The sequence below is a fragment of the Primulina huaijiensis genome, chromosome 6 (assembly GCF_012295235.1).
Source record: "Primulina huaijiensis isolate GDHJ02 chromosome 6, ASM1229523v2, whole genome shotgun sequence".
Taxonomy (NCBI): Eukaryota; Viridiplantae; Streptophyta; class Magnoliopsida; order Lamiales; family Gesneriaceae; genus Primulina; species Primulina huaijiensis.
In genome coordinates this window covers 12,938,229-12,956,257 of record NC_133311.1, presented here as the reverse complement: position 1 = coordinate 12,956,257, position 18,029 = coordinate 12,938,229, and the positions used below count along the sequence as shown (strand labels likewise).

At 33.9% G+C, this 18,029-nt stretch overlaps 1 pseudogene; it reads right to left on the bottom strand.

Annotated features, from left to right (window-relative positions):
• Positions 1-812: 812 nt before the first annotated feature.
• Positions 813-16,266, bottom strand: LOC140979096 (BTB/POZ domain-containing protein At5g48800-like; annotated as a pseudogene).
• Positions 16,267-18,029: the final 1,763 nt, after the last annotated feature.

The window sequence follows — 18,029 nt, the reverse complement described above, 5'->3', positions numbered from 1 at the left end:
CAACTCCTACAAGAAGAATGTAGGAGGCCATTTGATTCTTCTGCACTAACATACAAAAACAAGGAAGAAAAGTAAAGGAAAAACACACACATGGAAGTATCTACAAGAGAAACTGATGTGTTTACACTGGTGCATCCAGGCGGGCAACTTGAGGTTTTTCCAGAACCAATCCCAGCCAAATAAATCATCATGAAGTACCCCAGGCACTATATTGCCAACCCTTTCGAGTTTCCGAGTGCTGTGCAACCTGAATCAGTTTTAGTACCTGGAAAAACATTCTATCTTGGGCAACACATGATACCCATATTATTGAATAGGATGAAATGAAATCCTCAACAGCCACAAGATGCCATTAGATTAGATCAGCAGAGTTCTGGGGTTGATTCTTCACTTGAAGGACTAGGGTGCTTCGAACTAATCATAAATAGGAGGTCCCAAGTTGCGAGCTCCGAAAACATTGAAACATCGGATATTAAGTCTTGTTTAAGAAAGGTGAATATTATTAGAAAAAAGCTCAACCTCCACCTGTGTTTTGCACAGCCAGTTGTGATTCCAGAGAGTCGCCAGTCATTCATTAACCAACAGGATTAACTGTTTCTGCATGTTTGATGACCATCTGTTATCTAGTCTATGAGACAAAACCACTGTGGCAAAATTCGCAACAATAATGTACAAGAGAAAATTTTCTCTGGGAGTCAGAGTGAAAGCACAGAGGATCCAGACCAAGAAAAATGTGAAAATAAAATCATTCCCCAGATCGATGATGTTTAGAAATAGATACGCTCATTGGGAAAGGTAAAAACAGAGAAGAAATAAGCATGGTCATGTCAGCAAAAATTGTTCCTTAGTGTGAAACAAATCATGTCAGCAAATAAATGCAACATAACTAAATCATAATAATTTAGAAGCAATTCATGCACTTTTCTTTTTCTTTTCTACTCTTTTACCTATAAATCTTTCTGCCTGTACGTAAAAACCCAAAGAACTACACACGTGGCAGTCATGATGGAAGGAAGAGTGAAAAGAAACACAAGAAGAAAGATTACACATAACATGATTATAGTTTCCTAATCACAATTCGTCTGAAGAACATTGAAGAAACTATAATGTATTGTTGATATGCTGTGTCTTTGTCTGACTCTGTTCTTTATGAATGTTTTGATGGAGAGCTGGATACCCTCAAAGAATTATGTGCAAAAATTGAAAGTTTCCCAAACTTCATTGAAAAAGAATACATGAAATTGCGAGAACGGGACTTTTCCATATTTTTCTTCAGACAGGCGTGCCCTTTCTCCAAGTCATTCAATCTCATCCGTAGCCTCACTAGCTCAAGTAGTTGATTGTTGGCATCCTTCAAGGAAATCAAGCATTGATTCCTTTTTCTTTTTTTAATAAACTGCAGATCATTGCATAGTATTTATGGAATAATTAATCTTTGTTTTAATTTAGAATATTTAGGGGATTGTTTAATGGAGTTGATTATGATTGTATCTCCTATATATATGATCTTATATGAGATGAATAACATCAAGCAAAATTAGCTTCTTGTTTTCTTTTAACGTCTTTGTCTTTTTTCTTTCAAATTCATCATAGTATCAGAGCATTATGATCTATAAGGGCTGGAAAAAAAAACGGAGGCCAGCAAGTTTTTCATTCCCAACCACTGTTTTTACACACTTAAAAAAAAATAAAAACTCAATGGCATTCAAAGGTTTCTCTACTCCTTCACCTCCAAGTTTCAATGGGGAAAATTTTCCTTTTTGGGCTGTGAAAATGAAGGCATATTTGAAGGCATTTGACCTCTGGGATGTTGTGGAAACAGGTAGAAACCCTCCATCATTGAGAGAAAATCCCACAATAGCACAAATCCACCAACACAGTGAAGAAACTGCAAAGAAATACAAAGCTTTGGCAGCAATTCACTTGTCGGTTTCAGAACTTATTTTCACAAGAATCATGAACTGCGAAACAACAAAACAAGCTTGGGACCAGTTGAAACAAGAGTTCCAAGGGAGTGACAGAACAAGACAAATTCAAGTACTGAATTTTTGGAGGGAGTTTGAGATTCTTAGAATGAGTGATTCTGAAACTTTAAAGGATTATACTGATAGGCTAATGAGGATAGATAATCAACTCAGGCTTCATGGAGAAGATCTGTCGGATAGAAGAATAGTGAATAAAGTCCTCGTAAGTGTCCCGGCGAGATTCGATGCAAAAATCTCGTCACTGGAAGATTTGAGGGATCTCTCAACTATCACTTTGACAGAAGTAATGAATGCTTTTCAAGCCATAGAGCAAAGAATAAGCATAACGCAGGAAGAAGCATCTGAGGGAGCATTCATGGCAAGATTAAGTGAAGGTCAACCAAGCAGTGGAAAGAAGAATGCTGGAGAATACAAAGGGAAAGAAAAAAATATCATGAACAAAGAGGTGGAAAAAAAGATAAATATCCACCTTGTACTCACTGCAAAAAGAAATCGCATGCTAAAAAAGCATGTTGGTTCATACCAGATGTTCAATGCAAAGCTTGCAATCAATTTGGACATATTGCAAGATTTTGTAAAAAGAAAGGAGAACATATCCAGCAGGCACAAGTGGCAGAAGATCTTGAGAAACCAATTGAGAATTTATTTGTTGTTACACATCACGCTGTCGAAAGAGAAGTAAACACATGGCTTGTTGACAGTGGCTGCTCAAACCACATGACATATGAGGAGAAAATATTCAGAGATTTGGACAAAAGTTTTGCTTCTAAAGTAAGAGTGGGAAATGGAGCACGGGTAGATGTCAAAGGCAAAGGCACTATTAACATCAACACTCCTAAAGGTACCAAAATTATCTCTGAAGTTTTATTTGTGCCAAACCTAAGCCAAAACTTGCTTAGTGTTGGACAATTGATGGAAAAGAGATATGAATTATACTTCAAAAATAGGAAATGCATGATAGTTGATCAATGGGGGAATGAATTATTGACTACTCATATGAGGGACAAACTTTTTCCTATGAACTCAAATCAAACTAGTATGTATGCCTATTCTTTTGTGGAAGATAATTCGGTGCTTTGGTATAAGAGACTCGGACACTTTAGCTATCCAAATTTATGTCTATTGCATCAAAGGAACCTACTGGATGGCTTGCCTAAAATTAAAGAAAATAATGAATTATGTGAAGCATGTCAATTTGGTAAACAACACAAACTGCCATTCTCTGATAGTAATTGGAGAGCTGTTGAAAAATTACAGCTTCTACACTCTGATGTTTGTGGGACAATGAGCACAAAACTTTGAACAATAGCATGTATTTTATGTTATTTATCGATGATTACTCAAGGTTTTGTTGGGTGAGATTTTTGAAGCAAAAATCAGAAGTATTATGGGAATTTAAGAAGTTTAAAGCACATGTGGAAAAAAAAGTGGGTTGTCAAATTAAGATGCTTAGATCCGACAATGGGGCAGAGTATATTTCAAAAGAATTCAAACTGTTCTGTGATGAAGAAAGAATAAAGCATCAACTTACTGTTCCATATACTCCACAATAAAACAGGGTAAGTGAAAGGAAAGTAATGGAAATGGCAAGATGTCTTCTGCATGAAAAAGAATTGCCCAAAGAGTTTTGGGCTGAAGCAGTAAATATGGCAGTGTATTTACTGAATTTGCTACCAACAAAAGCCTTGAACTTTCATTTTCCATTTGAAAAATGGTACAATAGCAAGCCCACTGTAGAGCATTTAAGGATATTTGGATGTGTGTGCTACATGCATATTCCAGAGGAGAAAAGAGACAAACTTGACAAGAAATCAGATGTTGAGATCTTCTTGGGATACAACTACGTCACCAAAGGTTACAGAATTTTCAATCTCAGAACAGAAAAAATAGAGGTAAGTCGCAATGTCAAGTTTGATGAAGCTGCTATTTGGGACTGGAAAGAAAAAAAACTGAAAGCACCGAAAAAAATTCAAGCAGAAATTCGACATGATAAACAAACTACAATAATTGAGGAAGAAGATTTAGATGGTGATGAACAAGGTATACGAGGAACTAGATCCTTACAAGAGATTTATGAAAGATGCAATGTAGTGACACTTGAATGAACCAGCAAACTACAAAGAAGCATCAAGTCATGAAGGATGGAGAAAAGCCATGTAGGAGGAAATCAACATGATACAAAAAAATCATACCTGGAAGCTGGTAGAGAAGCCAATCAATCAAAAGTAATTTGTGTTAAGTGGGTTTATAGAACCAAACTGAACTCAGATAGTTCTACTAACAAACTTAAGGCAAGATTAGTTGTTAAAGGTTATGGTTGATTATACAGATACTTTTGCTCCAGTGGCAAGACATGACACCATTAGACTACTAATAGCTCTAGCAGCAAAGCAAGGATGGAAAATTTATCATTTGGATGTCAAATCAGCTTTCCTCAATGGTTTACTTGAAGAAGATATATATGTAGAGCAGCTTGAAGGATTTATAGTCTCCAGGGAAGAAGATAAAGTCTACAAATTCATCAAGGCACTCTATGGGTTGAAGCAGGCTCCACGAGCCTGGTACAGCAGGATCCATGAGCCTGGTACAGCAGGATTGACGCATACTTGTTACAAAATGGCCTAGTTAAAATTGAAAATGAAGCCACATTGTATACACTAAAATCTGAAGATAAAGTAAAGCTAATGATTTCGTTATATGTTGATGATCTTTTGGTGACAGGAGGAGATGCAATGGCTGTAAGAGGTTTTAAAATGAAGATGGAGCAGGAATTTGAAATGTATGACTTGGGAGATATGAGATATTTTCTTGGAATGGAAATCAGCCAATCAAATAAAGGTATTTTCATCTCTCAAACAAAGTATACATGGAAAATTCTGAAAAAATTTCATATGGACAAAGCTAAACCAGCAGCAACTCCTTTGGATGTAAATGAGAAGCTAGCAAAAGAAGATGGAAGTGAAAAAACAAATGCTTCTGTTTATAGAAGTATTGTTGGTAGTTTGCTATAGTTATCCTCAACAAGACCAGATATAATGTTTTCAGCAAGTTTGCTTTCAAGATTTATGCAAACTCCAAGTAAAATTCATTTCGGAGTGGCTAAAAGGGTCTTAAGATATATCAAAGGGACTACTGATTTTGGGCTTTGGTTTAGCAAACTTGAAAGTGGAAACCTTCAAGGTTTTTCAGGTAGCGATTGGGCTGGGAGTATTGATGACTCAAAGAGCACATCAGGTTACTGCTTTTCTTTTGGAAGTGGAGTTTTTTCATGGAACTCAAAAAAACAAGAGGTGGTGGCTCAATCATCCGCAGAAGCTGAGTATATCTCAGCTGCAAATGCAACAAATCAAACTGTCTGGTTTAGAAAAGTTCTAACAGATCTTGGCCACCCTCAAAAGCAAGCAACAACAATCTGGGTTGATAATAAATCAGCAATATCCATTGCAAAAAATCATGTGCAACATGGAAGAACCAAGCATATAAATGTTAAATATCATGCAATTAGAGAAGCTGAGAAGATTGGAGAAATAAAACTTGAACATATCAGTTCAGAGAATCAAGTTGCGGACATTCTCACAAAGGCACTTCCCAAAGCTAAAATTCAGCAGCTACGATCAATGCTTGGAGTGTTAAAGAAGAATATCAAGGATGAGTGTTGATTGTTGACATCCTTCAAGGAAATCAAGCATTGATTCCTTTTTCCTTTTTTAATAAACTGCAGATCGTTGCATAGTATTTATGGAATAATTAATCTTTGTTTTAATTTAGAATATTTAGGGGATTGTTTAATGGAGTTGATTATGATTGTATCTCCTATATATATGATCTTATATGAGATGAATAACATCAAGCAAAATTAGCTTCTTGTTTTCTTTTAACGTCTTTGTCCTTTTTCTTTCAAATTCATCACAAGCTTCAATTATCTGTTTTCATGTCTCAAAGACGAATAATCATCTCGGGAGACATAGCAGCACTAAGAGCTCCACTGCTGATCTGCCATGATTGATGCATATGTTTCAGCTCATCATCTAGATGGGAACAAAATAATGTATTGCGAAGTATCAACTGCTCATGATAGAGCACTTGAATTATTGATTGTAGTGGAAGGCGTTCGTTTGGTGCTGCTTGTGTCGTGATGAATTCCAAAAATCGACCAGGTTGCAGAGTTTCCTCCTATCAAGATCTGATAGACAATGATGAGCCTGTAAAAATTCATTAATTGAACAGTCACCATACGCAGTTCAGATCAATGACATGATATGATAAGAAGAACAAAGGATATATGATGGTCCTAGGCTTTGGTTTTGTGACAGAAACATTCTATAGTTTCAAAACTACAAATGAATCAAATGACATTTTTTTTACCTCCATGAGTTTTGGAATTATTACCCTGACGTTTTTTAACTTTACAGAGACCTACAGAATAAGACTTACTTTGAGATAGCCATCAACTGCTTGGTATAATTTGTCATGATTAGTGCGTGCATAAGCTGGCAAAGTTTCTGCAACATCCATGAACTTGTTGAGTATGAGATTTGCATCAGGTGCAATTTTAGCGAGGTAATTGTCCACTAGTTTTGAAACCTTGGATAATGCAGTTTGGGAAGGTGAAGGAGGATCGTCAGACTCAAAGAGAGAAATCATCTGTCTTCTTCACTACCACCTTGCCGAGAAAAACTAACCAGTATTCTCTGGACGGTATCGACATCAAATAAGGTATCCCAAGCGTGCTGGAATGAGGGAATCAAGAGTAGCAGTATCCAATTGGGATTCTATCCGTCTTTCAAGATCGAGCCTACAAGCAACTGTTCAATCAAGCATCATAGCGCTTCTTAACAAACCAAAAAGAAATGCTACAGGAACAGCATGTTTCTCAACTGGGATAAGGCTAACAGTTGTCTCGATGATATATCATTCATGGCCGTATGCACCTGACACCAAATCAACTTTTGGCAGGATGGACCGATTCAATATAATGGATTTCTTGATCAACTCTTTCTAGGTATAATTCACAAGTGATGCCCCAATACTTTCTGGCCTGATACCTCTGCATTTCATTACTGTTATGACTCTTTGGTACAAATCAATGCGAAGAATAGAAAGATCTTCAATCCACCAGTCTCCTTCACACATGGTTTGCTTGCTCATGTGGTCTCCCTGAGTCACTGTACTCCAACCGTGAGAAACTCAAAGCAATTTGCTCCACACGAGCTTTGGAATCTATAGCATCGAAGCATTGAGCCACAATTTTCAGCTCGTCTGCAAGTGGAAGTAGATCACATTATATCATCGATGCATTGAGCCACAATTATCCAAGTTGGGGTCAAAAAAAACTTTTTTGGGCTGCATAATTCACCAAAAACATATAACTTACAAAATATGTGGACATTGTTACATATAAACCTAAGAGATTGTGTGAATCCAAAAACCCCCACCAATTAAGTTGAAACGATTCTCAAACTTATTAATCATTCCACAAGTACTCATGGAACACAAATACATATTATTCTATACATTTATTGAATGATAAACCTTTCCTAGATCGTCCTTTCTCTTGAAACGTTTCTTAATGAGAACACTAATGTTATGCAAGGGTCAAAGAAGATCAGAAAACCAAAACACTAACCTGTCAAGTAAAGAATATCCCAAACTTATTAACCATTCCACAGTTCCTAGTTGAACCGATGTGATTAAAACAGAAAGAACATCAATGTAGTAAACTTATTAGTGCTAGATCTTGCATCTTTAAATTTCCAGTGTAAAACTAAAAAACAAGAGAAGCATCGTAACATCATTCAAACAATAATTCAATTTGATGCTGTAATTAATAATATACATTTTTATTTTTTCATCTGCATTTTATAAAGAATAAACCAGAAAATGGAGCATGAAAAAGGACAATGATATGCCAAATACGGCAGCCACTCTAAAATATGCTAATTATATAAAGCAACCATATGCAGATAATAGGTGCTAAAGATATTAAGATGGAAAATTTGGTCCCAATTAAGAGTTGCCACACAAGAGTCATACGGTTCGTGCTTATCAACATCCTCTTTGAAGCAGACGAATAATGCTGATATTAAATTAATAATTGTTAATCCCACTAGTTGAATTGTTTCAATTTGATGCATTACATGGTAAATTTGAGTATCTCAGCCTTCTACAAGATTTGTATATCTTTCCCATATCCTCTACTTTTTTATGGTCTTAGGTGTGCATCTTGACATAAAAATATGAAAAATAAAGAATAAAATTAGACACCGAGATTTACGTTAAAAAGACTTAAAAATTATCAGAGTAAAAATCACGGGTAAGATGAAAAGATTTCACTATAATTTTTGCATGTTATAACCTCTACTCTGTTTCCAAAGAGAACACACTCTCTCTTACTACAGGAGAATAAACAACGTACAAATATTATAGAACTATGCAATTAAATGTTATACAATGAGATAATAGAAAATTGAGAAATAGGGATACTAAGATTGAGGGGAGAAAACTCTATTTATAGTACTACCTCAACGTGTTTCCTTCTTGTTCCATGTGCTCAACGAGTTTCCAACATCCATCTACCAACATCAAATGTGTCTGTCAGCACATGCTACCACGTACCATTCACATTCTCCCATTTGAATATTTGATTGAGAATCAAATACGTCTTCACATTTCCTTTAGATCTTGTCATTCTGTGCTGTTTACATTTCTGCTGGGCCACTTGAGAATCTACACCACTCAAACTTATTAGCGTTCATAGGCTTGGTCAGAACATCATCTATATTATCTTTCGTATGAATCTTTTGTATATCCACACTTCCTTCTTCTACTATTTGTACAAAATGAAATTGAACTCTAACGTATTCAGTCCTAGAATGAAAGGTTGGATGACTTGCAAAGTCCTAGAATGAAAGGTTGGATGACTTGCAATGTGCAAGGCACTCTGACTGTCACAAAACAAAGGAACATTATCTTGTTTGTGCTCAATATCTTCCAATAACCTTTTAATCCAAATTATCACTTTGTAAGCTTGAGTAATTACCATATATTCTGTCTCCGTTTTAATTAACGTCACAACTGTTTGCAGTTTTTAAACTACCCATCTTACTGGTACCCCTGCAAGTGTAAACAGATAACCTGCAGTAGATTTTCTTTTATTAAGATCACCTGCATAATTTGAATCGACATAGCCCCTAAGTGTAAAATCCGATCCTCTAAAACATAATACAGTATTTGAGGTGCCCTTAAAGTATATGAAGATCCTCTTAACCTTAATCCAATGCTCTCATCCATGATTTATACCGACTGGCTACTCCCACTGCTTGTTCAATGTCCGGTCTTGTATAGATCATGGTGAACATAAAACTTCCCACTACTAATGCATGTGGTACTTGAGGAATCTCCATCCTCTCTGCTTCACTGCTAGGATACATCTCTGAGGATAACTTGAAGTTAACGGGAAGACGGGTTGAGATTGGCTTACTGTCTTGCATTCTGAAACGTTGCAAGGCCTTCGAATAATTGTTCTGAGAAAGCCAAATCTTTTTGTTACTTCTGTCTCGGTGAACTTGCATATCTAGAATCTTGTGTGTTGGTCCCAAGTCTGTCATATCAAGTTCCTAGCCAATTGTACCTTCAATTCTTGAACTTGAATTTGTTGGGGCCTGCTACCAACATGTTATCCACACACAATAGTTATATGATCATCACCAGACCTTTTGAAATATGTACTAGGGTCTGAATTAAGTCTGTTGTATCCAAGGCTCATGACACAGGAATCAAATCTCTTGTACCAACACATCGGCGTCTGTTTGAAACCATACAGAGATTTGTTCAACCTGCTAACTAAATTCTCTTTGCTTTCTTCTGCGAAACCTTCTGGATAGAGCATATAAATTTTTTTCTTCAATATCTCCATGAAAAAATGTCGTTTTCACATCTAGTTGGTTTAGATGTAGGTCAAACACCTAACACAATGTCAACATTATCTAACTGTTGTAAGCTGAACCACATGCAAAAATATCTCATTGAAGTCAATGTCTTCTTTTTGAGCATACTCTTTTACTACCAATCTAACACGATATCTCTCCATTTGGTTTTTCAACCATATGCGATGAAACTTCTGTAATGGCAAAAACTATGTTCGGTTTCAAAATCTTCATTGGCGTTGTTGTTATGATGTACCACATATCATCATTTGTGTAGCTAAATGAGCTTGTATCTTTATCTTTCAATAATCAAAATCTTTCTTCGAGTACATAAGAACCTAACTGAAACAGGCCATTTTATATATGATGTTCAGAGACAAGAATTAACCCTCTCTGATACCACTTATTAGGATCAGAAAATTATCAGATGGTGAATAAGCAATCTACACAAGATTTCCAAAAATTTGGTTGGTTTAGCAACAATTTGAATTTTAATTCTTGTCAGTTAGTCTTCAGTAAACCAGTAGTAAGGAAACTACGCGGAAGTAGCTCATTGAATTGGTTGAACAATATAATCGGTAAGGCTAAAAAATTACAAGGCTAGAAAATTTGAAATAAAATACAAAACACAAATTTTTTATAGAAGTTCGGAGAATTAAACACTCATATGTCTACCCTTCTTTCGTTTTCGAAAAGATATCACTAGAAAACTTTGGTGATTACAATCAATTTGCAACGACACGCTTTGTTGGAACATTTCATGTTCGTAATCTTGATTTTGATGATAACAAAACTTGTTATTTTTTTCTAATGATTTACCTTAGTGCGCAGAAAGCTGAAACTGATCAGGCTTCTAACTGATCAGTTACCACGCCTAAACTGAAGCTATCGAAGAAGCCAACTGAAAATACTAACTGATTTCTCAAACTGAATCAGTTCAAATGTAGTATCAAAGACTAGTTCAACTGATTGATTAGTTGATAAGTTATTCAGAAGAAGACCATCAGAAGTCCGACCAGCTGATGAAGAGCTCAACTGATGAAGAGCCCAACTAACCAGTTCAACTGAATCATTGAAATCAGTCCAACTGACGAACCAACTGATTTCACCAAACCAGTTCAAGACCAGTTCAACTGACCAGTTTAGAAGCATCAGTTAGGAATCAATCAGTTTGCAGAATACGACAAGCTTATCTTATGGAATCCAGCTGTGCGTACTGGATAAAGTATTTGTACTATCAATAATACAATAATGGACGTTGCAGCAAAAATTAAAGTCGAGAGGTTCCTGAATGGGTGTCGGAAAAGTCGAGACATGAATCTCAAGGAATAAATTCAAACTGCAACAGATACAATTATTGAGTCTCACTGTACGATCAGTTTCCTGCTTATAAATAGAAGATCAGTGAAAACGAAAAGAAGAGAATGTGTGAAGATACAAAATGGCACGCTTACTGCTTATCAGCTTTGAAGAAGCAATCAGCCCAGAGGGAATACTCAAGTCAAAACAGCTTAGTTTAGAAGCTATTTTCCCTCGGTGTATTCATTGTTCAGTTCTCACACACAAGCACACGCACCACCACTCAAATACAGTCTTGCACAAAGACGTAAAACTTGTGTATGTAGTCTTTGACACACAGACGTTAAACAAGTGTTGGCTGAAAGGTGCTGCCTTCAGTCTAAGCTATGAGTTCAGTCTAGGCAGTAGTGTAAGTCCTAAGCTGAGTGGGTTTGTACAAGTAGTTGTATAAATCAAAGTCTTCTAGTGGATTCTACCCGAGGTGGTAGAAGAAGTGATGTAGGAGCAGTTGAAGTCTCCGAACATCCATAAACATATCTTGTATATTTTACTGTTTAACTATTATTTTCAAACATATTTGATTAGTTAGAGCATCCGTCAGTTCAGTTTTCATCATGACTGAACTGATATATGCCAGAACTGATCCCCTGCTTTTCAGTATTCAGATTACACAAGTTAAAAGACTTTCAAATATAGCAGCTTTCTTCACGAAAGATTACTTCGAGTATTTTCCGATTGGTTCTTTAACCAAAATCGATTTAATTCATCGGAACAAGACTTATCTCTGACCTACTGAAAATCCTAGAAATTCTCGCAAACAACAAAATCTGATCAGTAAGACTCTTAATGTCAATTACAGATATTTACAAACAAAATACATTTAGCACAATTGATTCTCAAAGATCGAATGTGAACATTTAGGCGTGTGCTTCACATATTCTTGATTAGTTAAGGTCTTAGAACATAGCATAAGAAGGTACATATGTTGAGCATACGTAAGTTCTAGAGAGAGACTCGAATGTCTCTTAAAACTTAGTAATAAGAATGTACAAAATGTTTATTAATAAGAATGTACAAAATGTTTATTGTATGTTCTAGAGAGAGATTCAAATGTCTTCAAATTGATCTATTTATAATCATTGATTCTTAAGTTCGACTATTTGAATATGATAGTTATTTCCAAATATGATAACTATTATGCCAAATTATCGTCCTTTTTTAAAATAGTACTGTCAATTTAGTGCGCATGGACTATGACATTTAAAGAATCATTTATGTACGGAAGATATCTTCATTTGGGTTCTCAATATTAAAAAAATGTTCTGGAAAACTTCATAGATTGTTTGTCGAAATTCCTGACTGATTTTCATTTCTTTATGAATTAGTTATACCATAAGATTTTGAGCTTGGCTTGAGAAAAAATTAGGCTTGAAGATTCAGTTTTCCTTATGAATTCAATCCGTCTTGGTTTATTTTAGATGTTGACTTAGTTTTGTTAAATTACCAAAACTTTAATTGGTCCAACAATTTCATGAAAAATAATTTGGCTCAAATATTGTACTAATAAACATTATATGTTTGTTAGAAATTTTATTTTAAAAGTGAGAAAATTTACATAAATATCATAAAGTGGACACATTACATAATACATAAATTAAATAAAAATTATGTGGAGTAAAATATAATTTAATTACAACTATTTGTTTGAACTATATTTCACATTTCTTATTTTTGTTTGTGCATTTGGTTAAAATATTATCTATTATGATATCTCAAATTTATTATGTATCTTAATGCATTAACTTTTTAGAGTACTTGTTTTTAAAATAAAAAAAAAATCTGACCACTTACATTTAATTTACCCTTCACGAACATGAAATCTTGGTTCTTATTTATTTGCTATATTATATATTCAAGAGAACATTCTAGAGTTATACGACCTTCGTCAATTTGATATGACCACTTAAATTTCAAATACAACTCATTTTTTAGCTAATTTACAATTTTTTTAAATAATTTTTTATCTAGGAAAAAAGTATTTTTGACACTAATGATATGGACAAAAAAAATTTCGCTCTTAGTCGATTCAGACGCCTAAAAATAAGGATAAAGGCCACTTGAGCTTGAGATTATCATCTATGATGTTGTGTACCGTGTCTCATTGTAAGGAAATAGAGATGTTCAATCATGCAGATGTGTAATCATATGATGATTGTACAGAACAATTATCCCTCAAACTTTCCAAGTGGTTATCATTCATCGAAAGAAAAAGTATGTGGTCATGATTGTACATCATTAGTCCTTACGACCAGGGACAACACTGAGGCTCTACATACTACGATTGTGCTTTGACTCGTTTACCGAATCCGAGAGGGTCACATGGTGGTGAGGTTAGGTGCAATTGCGACATGTGTAGGAGCTAGTGCATTATAGTCTGGATACACCGCTCACCTACAGGTGTAGATATCATATGTGATCTAACGAAATAATAGTGTATGAAATCTCTGGCCAGAATGTAAGATATACATTAGGGACAAGAGTTCTCAGTTGTGCATTCATGTCACTATGAATATTTCATGAATTTATCACATAGCTATCGAACCTAATATGCAACCCTCGATGAACTAATGGTTGCAGATTCGATTGGGATATATGAGATGAAGGGACCGTACTGTACATTAATCACAACCGATTGATTCTTACAAGCACTATCAGTGATACCTAAGGAATCATGAGGCGATGCTACTAGACGCTCTTACCATGATTCGATGGGTTTAATCAGAAAATGATTTCTGACATTCTCATGATCAAATGTTGGTACATAGAATGAGGCAGATAAGGGTAAGCCCGAATAAAAAACGATGTCCTGAATCACAAAGAGTTGTGAACTCACAGCTAACTCTATCCCTGAACCATTGATGGTCACACAAGCATTAGATCATTTGTTCCTGCTAAGACAATAAATTCAATAGTTGAATTTATATAAAATTATGAGTTAGTAAAAATCAAGGAGTTGAATTTTTGATAATTAAAATTTGGAGAGAATAAATTCAAGGAGTTGAATTTATAAAATTTGAGAATTTAAAATATTAAACTCAAAGATTGAGTTTGTAAAAGATTTTAATTAAATGTATTGGAGTATGCATAATGGGCTTGTAGGAGTACAAGTCCAACATGCTAATTAATTAAAGTTCTTAATTGACTTTGATATATTAATTAGTTATACTAGTTGAACTAGTCAAATTAATTAACTAAGTCCATTAATGTTAATTAAGGAACTTAAACCTATAATTAAGAAAATTAGGTTAATGGTTCAATATTAAATAAAAAGGCCAAAACCCTAGCCTACACAACACATGCAATTTTCGAAAAAATCTCTCTCCTCTCCTTCTCTCCAATTTTCGGCCACCATATAGAAATTAAATAAGGATTTGAGCCGTCAAATAATTCGCGATTTCAAACGATAAAGTTCTTCTAAAATTTACTAGTGCAATTCAGAAGAGAAAAAAACGCTCTAGTCGTGAACTCGATTGGAGATTGAAGATTTCAAGAAGAACGTTCGTAGGAAATATTATAAGAGCTATCTCCGCTAATCACGGAATTGTTGGTGACAAGTGATTAAATCACCAAAGATATTATCATAAACGTCCAATTAATGTTTTTATTTTTTAAACCACATGAGTGTCCAAAGACATTATTTGAATCTCAAATAAAATTTTTAAAACTTCTGCTTCGTTTTGGATACGAGAAAACCGATTTCTCAACAATATATTGATACTCAAAACAGGGAACATCGACAGTACTGATCATGTTCACCCAACAAGAAGAGGAAAAGATTTGAATTTTTTTAATCTTTATTTTTTTGCATTGAATGGAAAATCAAAATGGAGAAAATTTTGGTCAGAGACACTCGAAAGTAGTGTTGGAATGAGTATTTTGGTGTGAGATAACAAGTTCAAATTGTAAGGGTTATCAGTTTATGATACTTTAGATCAATTGAGCTAGTATTATTAGAATCTCAACCAACCGATGCACCAATTAAGATAGGGATTGTCACGTAATTTAGCGAAAGGACCGTACTATATACTAACTGTAATTGAAGATTCCGGGGATTATAAGGATTTACCCCAAGGCTACTTTGTGCCAATGACGATTTAGTGAGTTAAATCAATACTTATTTAAGCCATCGATTCATAAATGTGTTACTTTTGGGTCTGTCATGCAACATGGATATGGTAATCTCATTATCTTGATTTATAAAAAAGTGTAGATTTATAAATAAGGGTTTCAAAATCAAATTATCGTTGATTAATTAAATAAAAATTATTTTACATCAAGATTTTCCAAATCCCAAAATAGGAATCTTCTATCATAAATAATTATTGCATTTATTTATTATTGTAGTTATTATAATAAATAATGTTATTATAATATTATTATCATAGAAAATAATATAATTAATAAAAATACATTACTTATTCATAAAATTATATATTTAATTTTAACAAGGGAGGCTAGCTAGATGGGAAAACAATGCCTTTTTTATGCAAATGCGGGTGAAATCTTAATTATTAAAAAATTTACGTATAAACCTTCTAATTTTTTTTGATTGACCTCGGTACATAGTCACCTTATAAAGAGAATATTGTTCATTTCATCAATAAAAAGTTGAAGGAAAACCAAATCAATTAACCAAAAACCAAGAATTATATTATTGGAGTCAATTATTAGGAATCAAGCATAGCACCATCATATACTTNTTAATGTTAAGTACATACTTCTAGACAATATTCTTAATTACATATATCATGAACTTATCTCCGACTAAACAAGGGAAACCACCTTTCCTTCAAAGAAGAATGATGAGATATCATGAACATCAAGAACATGAGCACAATAGCCACTCCAAAGGGAGACGCTCCAACCTTATGTACCGAATCTTTCTCCGTCAGCGACCAAACCAACGATTCCCGTTCTCCAACGTCGCTCGATAACCAGTAAACAACGAGTAGAAGAAGCACGGGGAAAGCCATCAAGAGAAACCTGACATGATCCATCATGTCATCAAATCTTGACTCATAGTTTATGTACCAAGTTAAGGTCAAGAAGAGGAAGAGTGTGGCAAGAAAGAAGAAGAAATGGATTGGTAAGGAGAGGTATTGGAGGTAATCATAGTAAGAAGTGTTGTAATATCTAGCCATTTGTTTTCAGAAAGGTGTGGTGAAAATAGAATGTTGTTGTTTGTTTTATAGGAGCTAAAAGGAAAGGTCGATTTAAAATTACTATACAAATATAAAGGGGATAATCATATACATACCATTATATTTATTTTAAATGGTATCTCATTCTTCTATTTAATTTATACTGATAAATTAATATTACTTGCTTTTTGGAATATCGACCCGATGCCTTTAGAAAAATGTGGGATTTTTTTTTCTTAAATTTGGATTCCGAACCGACCAATCAGAATATGTCACGTAAACGGAAAATAATTTCGGGATTGAGAAGAATATTAAAAACGTAAAAAGTGTTGGGAATAATAAGAATAAAGGGGATATTATAGAATTTAAATCTTTGTCACCTTTGAAGATAGCTTCTTTATACTTTTCTTCTTCATGTCGTGATGACTTTGCTCCTATTTCGCTTCTGCCTTTCTTGGTAATTAGTAACATTAAATTATTAATTAACGTTGGGGTTAATACAAATTCTTTCATATTAACGTAATTAGTGTCCGATCGCACTTGATGTATGACGGTAAATTCGATACTTATGTAATATAAGATATGTTTTTATATGTGATTAGTATTTATATGAAGATGAATATTTGAAAAATGAACCCAAATGTCAAGTGATTTCGACACAAATTAAGTAGAATTTTGAGGGAATTTATTAATTTAATTAGGGACATAAGAACATCATTAAATAGGGAACCTTGTTGTATTTAGTAATTTAATTGGGGGCGTAATAGGAAAATGGGATTTGCTTTACTAGCTTAAGCCAATTTTGTCTTTTCCAACTATGTGTTGTCTTTCGATGATAAACCAGTAACCCTATGGCCATATTGGGTATTTTTATGCATAATTATTGTTGGAGTTGACTTAATACTTAGATTATGAACGATTTGCATTGAAAATCTTTGTAATTATTTTGTTATAATTTGTAAACTTATTGTGTGGATAATGTGCAATTTTTTTTAAAAAAAAATAGCAATTATTATTAAATATATGTGTGTAATTTTTTTATCAATAATTTTAGCAATTATATTAAATATATGTGTGTAATTTATTTGTGTAATGATGGTAGTATTGTGTTAGGACCGGATTTAGATTTTAGTGGGGATGGATAAACTCTTGAAATTATTTTATAAATATTTAAGTTTGAGATGCTTCTCAAACCGGTCTCAACACTTGTTATTTGTAATAACCTTTTTCTCGATCGGAAAAATCCAGATGGACCAACTAAAAATATTTTAGAGGTGTGGAACGGTCCGACTGAATTTGGATAATGATATAATCAAAATAATAATTTTTTAACAAGATAAACCAGATAAAGATAAGTGCGATAATGAAGGAAACACAGAAGATTTTTATGAAAATTCGAAGGTTAAATAATTCTTCATCCGCCAATTCTATCCTACACTAGGTGAATTACACCCTATTAATTTTTTTTTCTTACACGTGTCTTTTTTTCTTTTTTTTAATTATTATTGCATTTGACACTACTTTAACCATAATCACACAAAATCGTTAAACTAATTTCGTTTCATATATATAACGAGTGTAATATTATTATTATTATTATATTATTATTATTATTATTA